The sequence below is a fragment of the Buteo buteo genome, chromosome 17 (genome assembly GCF_964188355.1).
Source record: "Buteo buteo chromosome 17, bButBut1.hap1.1, whole genome shotgun sequence".
NCBI lineage: Eukaryota > Metazoa > Chordata > Aves > Accipitriformes > Accipitridae > Buteo > Buteo buteo.
Window position 1 is genome coordinate 22,946,939 of NC_134187.1, and position 12,366 is coordinate 22,959,304.

General features: G+C 43.5%; 1 protein-coding gene across 4 annotated transcripts in view; it reads left to right on the forward strand.

The window, feature by feature from the left end:
• The first annotated feature begins 534 nt into the window (after positions 1–534).
• ARHGEF10 (Rho guanine nucleotide exchange factor 10) overlaps positions 535–12,366 on the forward strand; it is a 117,394-nt gene continuing 105,562 nt past the window's right edge. For 2 of the 4 annotated variants that reach the window (XM_075049250.1, XM_075049253.1), the window contains exon 1: positions 572–737. The gene's annotated coding sequence lies outside the window, so the exon portion shown is untranslated. Of the gene's footprint in view, positions 738–9,405; positions 9,851–12,366 lie in introns of those variants that run through there. The other 2 variants (XM_075049252.1, XM_075049251.1) reach the window with 2 other exon arrangements.

Consider the following 12,366-nt stretch of genomic DNA (forward strand, 5'->3'; position numbering starts at 1 on the left):
GCCTGCGAGGAAAGCGCAGAGAGCTAAAGGTTAGGTACGAGGTGCCAGCACCTTTACAAAACCTCTAATTTTGAAAAGCGTTTAAGAGTTCCAAGCGAGAAACGGGATCCAATCCCAACACAGCTCCCGTGGCCTAGCGCGCACCCTCGCGTGCTGTTCCTGAGAACGGGGCCGAGGGGACAAAAAGTTCTTCACCCGTGTGCCGCGGTCCCGGTCCCGGCTGGCCTCCCGCTGGCCCGCAGCCGGCCAGCTCCGCTCCTCGCCCGTTACACCGGCGACCCCCCGCATTCCCGCCCTCCCCCTGAGGCGCCCCTGGGGCCGGGCTCCCGCCCCGGCGGCGTCACGTGCGGCGGCAGGAATGCGGCAGGGGTCTGGGGCGGGGGGCGAGGACGGCCGCCCGCCCCGCCCCGCCCCGCCCCGCCGCGACCGGCGGGCCGCTGAGCCAACCGGGAGGCGGCGGGGCTTCGCGCTGCGCCAATGGCGGCGGGCGCCGCCCGAAAGGCCCGGCCCCGGGCGGGGCGCGGCCGCCCCGAGGAGGCGGTGAGGGCGGCGGCGGTCGGAGCCAGGCGGCTCCTCGCCGGGACTCAGGAGCTCCGCTCGGCGGCGAGCGAGTGCGCGATCGGCGGCGGCAGCCCCCGGGACGAGGTGTGGGGGCGGGGTGAGTGACACGTCCGGGGAGCGGGGCAGCCGGCGGAGCCCCGGCGGAGCGGAGGCCTCGGAGCTGCGTGGCGGAGGAGGTGGGTGTTCCCTCCGCGGCTGGCGGGGCCGCGGGCGGCTGCGGCCGGCGGGGAGCGCCGGGGTCTCGCCGCCGTGTTAATCACGGAAAGTTCGTCCTTCGAGGCTGGGCTCGGGGTTCCGTGTGGAGACACCCCTCCTCCTCTTCTTCATCCCCCTCCTCCTCCGCCCGCCGTCCCGCCGCCGTCTCCGCGGCGCCTCGCTGGGGTGCGGGGAGCCCGCGGGTGGCAGCTGGGGAGTGAATCTCTGCCCGCCTCGGTGGAGGAGAGGAAAAACCCGATTTTTGCGTTTTCTGAAAGAGGTTTTGCCGGTGCAGCGCGGCTTGGCGAGTTACCGAAGCGGGGCTGCCGGGGATCGTTAATAAACGCATTCGCTCCTTTCCCAAACTTCTGGTCCTTGTTCCTTGGTGAAGTTTCTCCCCCAAGGCTTCCCCTGGGGTTTTTGCCCGCGTGTGCGCCTCTTGGCGTTCTTCGGCATCGGGGGCTGCCTGGCTCCAGCTCCCCTCGCCTCTTCATCAGGTGCGGACAAGGCACTTGAACGATCCGGGGTCCCGGGGGGACTTGAGTTTCTTTCCTTCCCCCTTCTTAAAAACTGCGTTCAGCACCAGCTTTGTAGTTGGCATCTGCAATTAAATTGGCTTTCGTGAAACAGGGGAAAAGTACTTCAGCACAGTAACAACTGTCCGGTTCTGTATTTATTTTTTTTTTCAGAGGGGGTTTTAAAATTGTCTTTGGTTTCTTTGTAATTAACACTTCAGCTATTGCCGGAGTTCGAGTTGCTCGTGGTGATCCCAGACCCTGTAGTGACTTTTGAAAGATGCCCTGTTCTTACAGGGTGAGGCAAGAACAGCTTTAAAAGATTGGCCAGTCATTCACATAGGCAAGTGAGCGAGCTTAGTCGGTAGGCAATACTAGGTGCTTGCAAAGACAGCTATTAGTAATTTGCCCATAGCAAAGGCTTATTTTAAAGGCCTTTAGGTGGTGCTTGTATTTTTGACCAAAAAGATTTTATCCATCTTAAATTTTGCCCTCTTTCAGTTAAGTATTTGTTCAATCCTTTTTTTCCCCAAAGCTACTAAGATCATGGCCTTTATCTTGTGCTAGCAGGTTTGAAGTCGTTTAGTTGCAATGTAAAAAATCTTTTTTTTTCAGTTGTGCAATTTAACTATTACCAGAAAAAGATATAGTTTGGGGTTTTTGGTTGGTTTTTTGGGTTTTGTTTCTTTTTCATGAGTCAGGAAATAAGAAAGATTGACTGTTTAGAGACTGCCTCGTACTAAATAAGTAGTGAGGATATACCACTGTATGTTAGTTTGCGACTGTTATTATTGTAAAGAAAATAAATGTTTTCCCAAAGCCTTTCCTCTGCTTAGTAAACCCCAGTGAGCAATCTATTCTGCAGTAGAAATGAAGTATTATGTTTTTATAAATTTTCTCTTGCCCCTCAGGAGACACAGATTTATTGCCTGAACATGGGACATGTTGGGCACCTACAACTGCAACCCCATTACTCAGGCAGGGGTTCTGGCTGTTCAACTGTTTTCTTCAATGGGCCCTTCATTCTTTTCACTTGGGTGATCTGTTTGATCTTGATAATCTTTCTGACTTGCTTTGTTTAATCCATCTTGTCTTTTTCTTTTTTTTTGTTCCACCCTCAGGCTTAGTAGCCCAGGAACTAGTTGCATGTGTTTATCTGGTTATGAACAGTAGTTCTTTAGACACTACCTTGAAATCTAATATTTTTGAAGGCTTTACAGTGAGATTTCCTGACTTCTATAATACAGTCTATGGATCTCTTAGCTTACCTGTGGCGTTGTACGTGAGACATGATGTACTATGTGAGGGATGATGGGTGTCCTGTGATGGGACAGGCACTGGGTGTCCAGTGCGTGGGGCTTTCGTGGCTGATACCTGCAGGTGGATGTGGTGGGAGAAAGGACCGTGGAAGCAGATAGATGCCTCGGGAACGTGCAGTCCGTCAGCTCCTGCTAAGTGCCAGGACCCGGCAGGATCCTATAGATTTGGGCTTCAGGAGTTCATACACCACAGGGTACGGAGAGGAGCCACAGTGCTGCGTGATGGGTGTGTGCCGGCTGGCATCGCAGCTCTGAGACTTTGAGACCAAATGTGCAAGTCTCGTGCTATTTGATTTGACAGGTCAGTGGTGAGCACACCAAAGTACCGAAGAGGCGGTTGCCACCATCTGTGCTCATGTGCAGGAGCCCTACCTCTGCCCAGGAGCTATGGTTGCTCTCAGATAGGATACGGTTTCGCTCATCAGTGGCGACAATCCTTTCCTGGAGTAGAATACTGTGAAACAAGCTTTAACATTTATTGAGATTAACTTTAAAAATCCACAGTGTTACTTAAGTAGTATTTAGAGTCTCATTTTTATTGTGATTGAAATCGAGGGTTTGGGTACCTCTGCATTTTTTTTTTTTTTTTTCCTCTAGCCCATTAACTTCAGTGGAAGCGTGCTGACTTACACCAGATTGAAATACTAAGTCTAAACACTTACTTTAGTTGTATGTCAAAAATAAAAGGTTCTGATTATCCTAAACCTGGTAGCTGTATAGCATGTCTTAAGTAAGGTACGGCCTTAGTTTTGAGTAGGCTGGGTTTTTAATGTTAGGCATCACAGCTTTTTTTAAATGCTCTTGGAGTTTTTTAGTGTCTTTCAGTCTATTTAAGTTACTGTCTTTAACAGAGCTTTTTCTTTGTTTGTCTGTTTGTTTTCTTTATATATACCATTTAGTATGTATAAAATCTTGTACTGATTTTTTTTTTTTTTTCTTTTTGCCAGGACACTGCTACTTACTGCTGGGGGGGAGAGGGGGCAGGATTATTGTTTGTTTTCCATTTCTTTTACAATTGAGGTTATTTAGTTTCAGCATTAATAAACTTGATAGGAAGAAATCTCAACACCAGAGGAGTTCTTCAGTTGATTCTGAGCTGTTTAGGAGTCCTTGCATAGTTTATAAACATTTGAAGGAAGACAACAAGCTTGTCTAAAACCTGAAGGGCTATTGTCAAACTTCATAATTGTTAACAGAATTTAATGCTACTGGGAATAGTGCATTACTCATTTGTAAAACAGGAAGTCTATTAACTGCTTCTATATAAAGTAGAAATTATTTTTAGAATCTGTTGTAGAAAATTTATAAACTTAAGTCTATTTCTGAAGAAACCAGGAAACACGTTCTGCAATCTAGGAGGAGGAGGAGTAGTTTTGATTCAGACTTTCAGATTAAAATTTATGTATTTTGCAGAGCTGAAGTGAATTTATTCATGCGTCTATAATACTATACTGCGCTCAGTTTTGTATGTGATGAAGAAATGATTAGTGTGTAGTACTTATTTTCTTAATATTTATATATGTGGGATAGTAATTTTCTTTCTGCTTCTGTACAGTGACTTCTGTTTCACTTTTTGCTTTTTCTTTAATTACGTCTTTCCATTTTACAGTTTTAGTTTAGAACTGTAGAAGGGAACTCGTGGAAAATTGTCTTATGGCCTCTAAATTTAAAGGTATTTTTGAAACTGTCTTTCCGTAAGTTCAGCTTCCTAATGGCTTTTTGAGCTGTAAGTGCATTTCCGTACCATCCTTGGATGCTTCTTGTGGAATATCTGTCGCAGCAGTTGTCCCATAGAGAAACTTCCTTTGGAGTTACAGCGTTAAGTTAAATGCTGTGAATGCAATTGTTGAGTGCATCTTAGTTTTTGAACATTTTGTATGTTATAATAGGGCAGTAAATGAGGCTTCATTGATAGTGATATGAATTAGTCTTTCATTTTGTATATATTCTACAATACGTGAAAGAGGCACTTTTTATATCCAAGACCTTCTTTTGTTAAAATTAGCATTCATTCAAGATATTTTTTTCCATTCCTGTTCCTATTCTTATGAATTCTTTCTTATTATTACATCTGTTAGTGGAAAATTAATATTTGTAAATCCTTTTCTGAATCTAGAAGTAGTTTAAAGAGTGGGAAAGCTGCAAGCCTGGATGCTTGGAAATTACCAGGGATTCATAAACTGAAGCCTGAGAATTACTGAGGGAGACTGCAGGAATGTTATGAGGGGGAGGTGCTCTTTATAATAAGGTGGGGAGGTACATGAGCGGGATAAACCAAAATTCTCATTATGGACCTATACAACTATGTCTTAGTACTCTCTCTGTTTTCATATCTTTCTCAGTGATGTCATTGTGTGCATGTGTGGTTTGTAGAGAGCAGAATCTCTGGATTCGAGGTCTGTCACATATCTGTGGAAGGAAACTGCTGCTTTATTAGCATATTTGATTTAAATCACTTGGACGTTTTCTTACACTAAAGAACCTGAATTTTACTCACACCAAAATACTTCAGATTATTTTGAAACCAGGGACATGTAAAAGTACAACTTGTTTTTAAGGGAGTGATGACAAAGTATTCCAACTTGCGTTTTTAGATCAAAAACTCGATTCATATTTTATTCTGAATTGCCTGAATCAGCAAGACTGTGGGAAGTGAGGCATAACTGCACAACATTGATTCATGTCCTACATGTTTGCTGCTCAGTCAGGAAGCCTGAAGCTTAATGTCAAATGCGTGGGTGAAGCAGTTAACCAGAGCAAAATAAATTGTTCTACTTACGCAGTGCTGAATAGGGGCATTATCTTGGGAAAATCTGTTTCAGTGACTTACTGTACTGTACAATACTTGTTACTTGGGACTGAACTATGAATACGAACTATTAGGATCCAGGCTCAAGGTCAAACATTCACTCTCATTTCTGTTCTGTAATCTGTATTCTTGAAATACTTTCAAAAAGATTGCAGAAATCATAGGAATATTTTTTTTTCCTTAGAGATACAGAATAAACATCTCAGAAATTTCAAGAAAGGGGATAAACTTTATGTCCTCATCTGTAAAATGGGTTTGTAAGTTACTAGGGAGTAGATGGCAATATTTAGATTTCCTGCTAGGACTGCACTGAGTCTTGAGCTTATGGCTCTTGACTTTATATTTTTCACCACTTTAAAGCATTCAGAGTCTCATCCTCAGTTTTCTTTTAGATTTTTGTACATAATATTTAATGTTGTTGCAAACCATGGACTGACTAATTCGAGTCTTAAAAACTTCACTTTCAAACTGTAGAAGGTGGAGAAGAAAGAGGTCTACTTGATCATTTCCAAATCAAGGAAAGAGCGAAGACTGCTGATGTTAGGACTAGATGCAGAACTTACACTTCCACGGAAAACTGCCTTCCATTATACATTTTTTTTAAGATGAGGGCTGTTTTATGCAGATGCTATTACTGTTCTTCTTTCTTACTTTAATTGATGATTTAATGGCTGCATTACCTGATTTCTGATTTATTTGAATACTATTTTGGTGTTAGAAAATCAATGAAAATTGTTATTTTTCTAGAGCATGAATTATGAGTCAAATCTGTGATTAGAAATGCATTTCCATATTTTACTCCAAATAGTTATTTTAAAAACACAGGTGTAAGAGTCTATATTTATATTCTTAATAACTTTATTCATCAGGTGAAATAAATTTGTTCAACTGGACACTTTTGTAATGATCAGATGGAATGGGTTGGTTTTGATGAGAAACAGTGTGGTTACTTTTGCAAGGACCGTAGTACCCAAAGAACTGAAAATGTTCAGGAAAAGTGCCTCTGTCAGGACTAGGTTTGCAGAAAGTGGTAGAAACTGAATCTTCAGTTCACTGTATCATTTCACCTGTATCATTGGAAAGAGCTTCTGATGGAAGGTTTCATCAGTTGTCATCAGTATCTTGAAAGACAACCTATGCCTTTTAAAACTAGGACTCATGGATTTAATGCAAGTTTGACCAGGACTTTCTGTTTTTGCGGTGGGTGTGCAGACGAAGTACAATTGAAGGGGGAAAAAACGCTTTATTGAGTGTATCCATAAAAAAACCATTCCTTGCCCTCACCTACTCTTTTTTTTTTTTTTTTTGGAAGCTAAGAACTTGGTTTGCTGGGGAATCAAAATAGGTTTCAGGAGGGGGCATTTTCCCAGTGACAAAAATACTGTATTTTACGTGCAAGGCTGATCAGAATTACTAGAGTAAATTACTATTTTGGTGCATTTTTTAATAAATTATAAAGTCTGTGCGTAATACTTCTAATTACATGTGTATTATAATAATATGTATGCAACTGAACCCTATGTAGGATTACATCACAATTGAAGTGTTGTGCAGCATGCAAGGATCTTCTCTGACTTGAAAATAGAAATCTTGCTGAGGGTGTTTCCGGTTAAGGTAATACTTAATCTCCAATATTGAGAGAGACTAATTTGGATTAAGTTTAAAAGAGGAAGTTTCAGAAATAAGATTACTTTTCCAGATGAAGTTACTTGATTGCAATCAACTTTAGAGCAAATTAAGAAAAATTAGTATTCACGTATTATTGTTTTGCTTGTGCATGCGACATGGAAGATCAAGGTCTTGAACCAGTGACACAGTCATCTAGTTTGTGTAGCACAGAACCAAAAAAAAAAAAAAATCGGTCCTCACTAAAATTATGCGATGCCAACATTCACTTTTAATTCTTTGGATGCTTGCGATTTGTTATGGTACACTCAACCTCCAGGATAGCCTCCAAAACCTGGGGTGATGCCCCTCTTCTTCCTTTGGGTATTCAAACAGTTGCCAGCACACAAGGCGGGAGCAAAGGCTTATTCAATAAAAGTCAGGTGCCCTATGTGCATGTTCAGGAACCTGTTCCCTTCCCTGGTTTCAGTGACTTTTTACCCATATTCCCTCTCATTCCTTAAGTATTTGTAGGTCTCATCTTTCCCATCTGTAAGCTAAGCATAGTGCTACAGAGCTAATGAAATCGTACATTCATGTTGGGTTCAGCAAGCTCTTTCGCAGAATGTCATTATGGTCTGGGTGGGTGTACTACTAGATAGGTGCAAGACTGGTGGTCTGGTTGGGTTTAGAGGTGGCCAGTTGGTTATAACCTACCTGGAGGCTGGTCACCAGTGGAGTGCCCTAGCTGTCTGTCATAGCATGTCTCCTGTTTCACGTTATGCATGACTTGGAAGTCAACCAGCCCTTGCTCCTGACGTTTGCAAGTGACACCAAACTGGGGGAAGGGGTGAGCAGTGGATGTGCTTGAGATCAGGGCTGTTATTTGGAAGGACATGGGCAGGCTGGAGGAGCTGGCTGGCAGGAACTTTGTGAAGTTCATCAACAACGAGTGCAAGGTTGCACATGTGGGAAGGAAGGGTTCCTCCAGGGAAGGGTTCCCCTTCACTCAGCCCTCGTCAGACCACACCAGGAGTATCGCATCCAGCTCTGCGTCCGCACCTCGCCCCGCCCCAGTATAAGAAAGGTGTGGATAAACTGGAGCGAGTTCAGCACAAGGCCAGCACGATGTCAGGGAGTGGTAGACCTGCCCTGGAGGAGAGGCTGAGGGACCTGGGCTTGTTCAGCCTGGAGAAGAGATGCTTCAAGGGCCCTAACGTCAGCCTGCCCCTGCCTGCCTGTCCTCTGGCAGGACAACAGGCAATGGTCATAAACTGAAGTAAGGGTGGTTCTAGCTACATATAAGGGCAATGTTTTTCTCTAGGAGGACAACCAAGCAGGAGAAGAGGTTGCCTGGCCAGGTTGTGCAGTCTCCGTCTTTGGAGATTTTCAGGATCTCAGTAGATAGAGCAGCCTGGTCTCACCTGATAGCTGACCTGGCTTTGAACAGCAGGTTGGACTACATGACCTTCTAAGGTACTGCCAACCGGAATGAGTCTGTGAGTCAGTGATTCTGTATTTTGCCTTGCGATAATAATCTGTGGAGGGGAAGAGCATAAATATTAAAAAAAATGCATAGTGCTTTCTGCTTGTGTTGTGGGTAAGGAGCCCTCAGACAAATCTGCAAATGCAGTCTTTGCTTTCTTCCTCTTTTCCCCTCCTTCGGATAATGTACTGGGCAGGAATCCGCTCTAGTTAAAGAAATGTTGTAAATAATATCCTTTAAAAAGAAGGATCAGAAAACCAATCCTCAGTCATGTTCTTGGGGTGTCCCTGTAGATTGCTTCTTGTTCAGGGCTTGCTGCTGTGTTATTCTCTAGCTTTGAGCAGGATGCTCTTTGGTATGAGAAAGGGAGGCAGAAAAAGAAGTGAAGTAGCTTTTGGGGAAGTGGATTCTGCATGCAGTCTGGAAAGTGTTCATCTCTGTAGATCTGACCTTATTTGTGTTGCAGCTGATAATAGAATTTCCCCTGTCTGTAACTGAGCAAGGAACTGGGCTTCATATTTATTTTCTACTTGAACCTATGCAGTTCCTTATTTTTCCATTGCTTATAAGTTAGGTAATTTTCTTTGATAAATTTAGGAATAAAATTGGTACAGTACAGGACTGTTAGCTATCAATAAAACTAGATATACGTTAAAAGAAATAATGATCTACTCTTGATACAGCCGCCTTCTATGCCTTACAGCATGTGATGGTAAGCTGTCATAATATAAATGCCTGCTTCATTCACACCCACTCTAGTGTAAAAACATCTCTTAAAAAAGAAAAAAATTCTACAGTCTGTGTTTCTTTGGAATAGTCTTGTGTGGAGAACAAATTGTGCTATCAATTTTTATTTTTTCTTTGTAACAGAGCCATCTTGAGGTATAGGGGAAAAAAAAAAAAGGAAATTAACCTACTTTCTTCTGTGTTCTTTTCTCTCCTTGCTTCTCTGCACCCCCAAAAGAGTCTATATATCAAATCTTACAAAGATTTACTTCCCAGCAGGAGTTCTGTGTTACAGGTGGAAGAAGACTGAATTGGGCATTACACAGCAGTAGCCAGTAAGTGACGTGGACCAAGAGGATTTTAGACTTCCATGGGCTTCACAGTTTTTTCTTACCTCTTTTTTTTTTTTTTTTAAATTTAATTTTTAGGCTTTCAGGCTTTCTCAGAGAAGTTACTTTGCAGCTTGCCTGCACTAAGCTTTCTCCATGAGTCACAGCTCCTTGGAAATCAGTCTCCTCGTTTCATCTTTTCTGTTTTCTATTAAAAAATGCTCACTGGCTTATTCTTTCTGCAGTGTTAAGAATGAAGAATCCTGATGTTGCTGCGGTTACAGTGCACACTCCTTAAAGAGAAGGTATGTCGCCTTTACAGTTCTTAAGGCGGTAGAACTGGAAAACTTGGCAGTGTGTGCCCCTTGGGAGCTGAGTGTGTAGGTACTGTGCCACCAGGTCTGAACGCTGCGCTGCCTCATAGTTTTGGTGGAGTTTGCATTGGTCCTGTTTCTGTTACCTACTGACTATTGTACAAGTAATGACTTTCGGAAAATAGTTTTGATGAAGTGGAAATGCAGATGTTGATCAGTATTTGTATTCCTGTGGCTGAGAACTGGTGATCTGTTGTTTGTCCCACAATTACAGGAAACTATCAAATGAAATGTGATGCGCAGCTGTAGCTGAAAAACCTAGTCCTGGAGGCAGAAGGAGTTACCAGAGGTAATGAGAGGGGAAACTGAGTCACAGAGAAGAACTTTGACTTTCTTCTGTAGTCTTTGGACAAGTATAAAGCAGCCTTTGCCGTGGAATCAGAATTTCAGTCTCACGGATGCCAGGTCACCAGCCTCTGTTATTCAGGTGTTAGCACTCTGAGATTGTAAGCTCTGCTGTGGAACTTTGCAGACTCCCATTTCCTTTCGTACCAGCTTTCATTCATGGTCAAAGGTGGGCGCTTTCAGTGGAAAATTTGAAATAAGAGTTGGGACCTGTCCTTGGGGATCATTTCATGCTCAGCAGATTCTGGTTTCTGGTGTGAGTGCCATTTAAGATCTGACTACTTCGACTGTGTGGGACTCCTCTGCATGAGAAACATTGCCCAGGAACATCAGATTTTAATGTGGTATTTTAATTCCTTTTCTTTTTTCTTAAAGACCAGTTTAAAATTTAGAAATCATTACAGACTTGGTGAGGACCTGAATGTATTGCAGTATTCAGAGATCTGACTTTTTTCTTTCAAAATGCATGCATTTAGCATGGTTATTGCTGATTTTTAAAGACAAACTTATGAAGTTACTAGCTAAACAGCTGGAATAAAAGCATGCTGCCCTCCTACAAATATTATTTTTTTTTTAACAGCAGTAGTCTCTTAGGATTGGAATATTTGGGTTTTGTTCAACTAGATCGGTTCAATGACTAACCTGTTATAAGTGGACAGTTAAACTGGGAACTTAGAAAGTTGGAAAGCTGCCTTTCCTCTTCCAGTCTGTAAATATGAGTAAGAGTTACCTGTTCCTTCTAACAGTTTGACAGGAAGGGACCGGGGGAAAACACCGGGAAGCAGATGGGGGAAGCGAGGGCCAGTCTTCTAGCCGGAGCGCGTCACCTGCCTTTCATAGAAGTTCCTGGGAGCTCCTTGGCCTCTCTCTCTGCATCTGCTGTACGTTGGGTACCCAGGGGAAATGTGAGGGAAGAGATGGAAAGGAGGCAATCTGTAGACCACCATTGTGGTCTACACCAGCCGTGGCTCCCTCTACCCGTGTCTGAAGCAAAGAAGGTGATGAGCACTGAGTTAGGTGAATTGGTGGGTCATCTGGAAGCCCATGGGAAATCTTAAACTTTGGGCTAGATAACTTGAAGAGCTTCTTTCTGTCCCTGTGTTTCTGTGATTGCTGTGGAGCCCAGAAGGGAGCAGTTTGAGTCATTAGATAGAGGTGATAGTATGTTTGAGAAATCGGTTTCATATGGGAAAAAAGCTCCGTATTTTTATAACCTGTGTGTCACGTCCAGTACGTCACGGCAGTTGTTCAGTTATTCAGAATCATAATTTTATAATGCAATACACATGAATAGCTCACGTGTTTAATGTTTAATAGTGGGGTTTTTTTGATTTGCAGTTTTTAAATACCTTTGGAACGAAATTTTAATATTTTGTGTCTTAAAAGCACATAGCTGTTCAATTTCTTACATAATTTTATGTTAAACTAGAGAACATCTACTCAGTGGTCGCGATGTTGCATCTGGAATTCAGTGTTCAATGTGGGGCCCCAGTACAAGTGAAGGACTGGCAGACTGGAGTGAGTCCAGCAAAGGTCACTGCCGTGGTTGGGGGTGGGAACAGGTTGGAAGAGGCTGAGGGAACTGGGTTTGTGTCGTTCTGAGGAGAAAGGACTGAGGGGGATTGAATTGCAGTCCTCTACTCCCTAAGGCGGGGTTGGAAAGAAGACGGAGCCAGGCTTTTTTCAGGGGTGCACAGCAGGAGAATGAGAGGCGACGGCCGCAAGCTGCTGCGAGGGTAATTCCAGCTGGGCATAAGGAAAAACTCTTCCTGGAGTGGCTGGTTAAGCACAGGATCAGGCTGCCCCAGGAGGTGGTGAAACCTCCACCTTTGGGGGGGTTCAGAACTTGGGTGGAAAAGGCCCTGAGCAACCTGACCTAACTGTGAAGGCACGTGTCCTGAGTGTATGAGGGAACATTCAGAGGTCCTTTTCAGCTTAATTCGAGCTGTCATTTCCACGATTAGTGTCTGAATGCACCTGTATAGCTGTGTGGTGTGTAACTGTTAGCAGCAGAATCAATGGGGAAACCACCTGAGCTACAAATGCAAACTATGCCATATGCTGCTAGTCGAATTAAATCATCTGGCTTAATCTTGATTTAA